This window comes from Lathyrus oleraceus, chromosome 2 (genome assembly GCF_024323335.1).
Source record: "Lathyrus oleraceus cultivar Zhongwan6 chromosome 2, CAAS_Psat_ZW6_1.0, whole genome shotgun sequence".
Taxonomy (NCBI): domain Eukaryota; kingdom Viridiplantae; phylum Streptophyta; class Magnoliopsida; order Fabales; family Fabaceae; genus Lathyrus; species Lathyrus oleraceus.
The window spans coordinates 198,648,649-198,650,507 of NC_066580.1; positions in this window are offsets into that span (position 1 = coordinate 198,648,649).

The window sequence follows — 1,859 nt, forward strand, 5'->3', positions numbered from 1 at the left end:
CATAGATGAGCAGCACAAACAAAGCCTCAAAGGCATCCTCACTCATGGCCTTCCCATAAAAGGTAGCTTGAGCAATGAGGAACTCGGAAGGAAAACCCTGAATTCCGCCTTTGGTAGTCAGATTAGCCCTAATCAAATCTTCATCTATGTGCAACAGGTTGGCAATCTCTCGAGCAGTCGGAATACTCTCTAGGCCACTGAACGACACTTGATCCAGAATCGGAATCCCAATGAGATGAGAATACTCCTCCAAAGTAGGCAGCAACTGGAAATCCGGAAAAGAGAAGCAGTGATACAGGGGGTCATAAAACTGAGCCAGAGTACTCATCAGCCCTTCATCGACCTGAGTAGTCAGCAGAGGTAGAAGCTTCCCATAGCGAGCTTTGAAACCCAAGGGATCTAATACATAAGATGTCAGATTCCTTAACTCTTTTACATCGGGATGTCTAAAGCTGTACTTCTTCGTATGCCTTTTTGGTCTTTCCATGTCTGAAAATTTTGCAAATAAACCCTTTTAAGTTCCTTGAAAATTTTCCTTTTTTTTTTTGATGACATGAAGTGCAGATGAATGCATGAATGCATGAATGCAACAATCACACTCAAGGATCAAACAAGTCACACCAAACAAAGGTCATGGGAAAGCTCATTGTATCCCTAATATCAATCATCCATTTTGGTGGATTTAGGTTTTCACCTTATCGACACCCAAGTTCCATTGATATTAACGGTACATGAACCGGCTCGAACATCCTTAATATCAACCATCCTTTTTGGGGGATTTAGGTTTTATACCTGATCAACGCCCAGGTTCCATTGATATTAAGGTTGTCTGAACGACTCAACCACGAATCACGGGTTTGTTGAGAGTCACGAGCATGGAGTCTCGGTTAAGAACCACCCAAAGGGAGTGTACTAGGGTTTAAACCTGCCAGACATGTTCTATCAGAGGTTCCCATAATCATCGTTCCATCTTTCGAATATTATCGGAGGAACGAATACTCGTATTCCAGGAATATTCTCAAGAGAAACTCTTATGAGTGTAGTATCGCGTAACAATCGCATCAGAACTTACATCTGAACGACCTCCGCACTACGTCCTAAAAAATAGGCCAAGATGGGTTTGGTAAACTACGGTCCTTGGCTTCTGCGGCACATGATTGAAAGAATAATGCCTAACCACAAATAACTTGTGTGACATTATTAATCCAACATGACCTCCACCAAGTGAATGGACTCGCAAGTCAACTGGCTAAGGAATACTCCACACCAGTCAACAAGACTATGCCATTCTCCTATCCTAGAGTGCACTCGAGTTCGGGTATAGAACTCATCTCACAGATCACCAAAGCAAACAACAATTGTATATCAAGCAATTCAAACATTACAATCAATACAGTTATCCCAAATGGTACAAAAATATGTCATATAACAAATAACAATATAGCACACAACAAGGGTGAAAAGTAGGCAATACCACCAAGGATTTAAGCGTCCCCAGCAGAGTCGCCACTTTTCTGTAGCGGTGTATTCGTCGCTATATGATTTATTGATTAAACCATAAGCAAAGCATACAATGAATCGAGTCGCCACCGCACTTTTATTTATCCAAAGGACTGGCTAAAAAGTGAACAAAAGCCTAAGAAGTTTTACGCGTAGAAAACTAATGAAAAGATCAGAGAGTCCGGGTAAGGGGTAAATTACGCAATGGGAAGGTGTTAGGCACCCACTACGTCCTAGGTACTCCTAGGGAGCCCTTTTCACACTTGTTGTATAAAAATGTTATTTGTTTTGAAATATTTATTGTGCAAACATGATTGGGATGATGAGAAAAGAATATACAATTTTTTATTGTTTTTGTG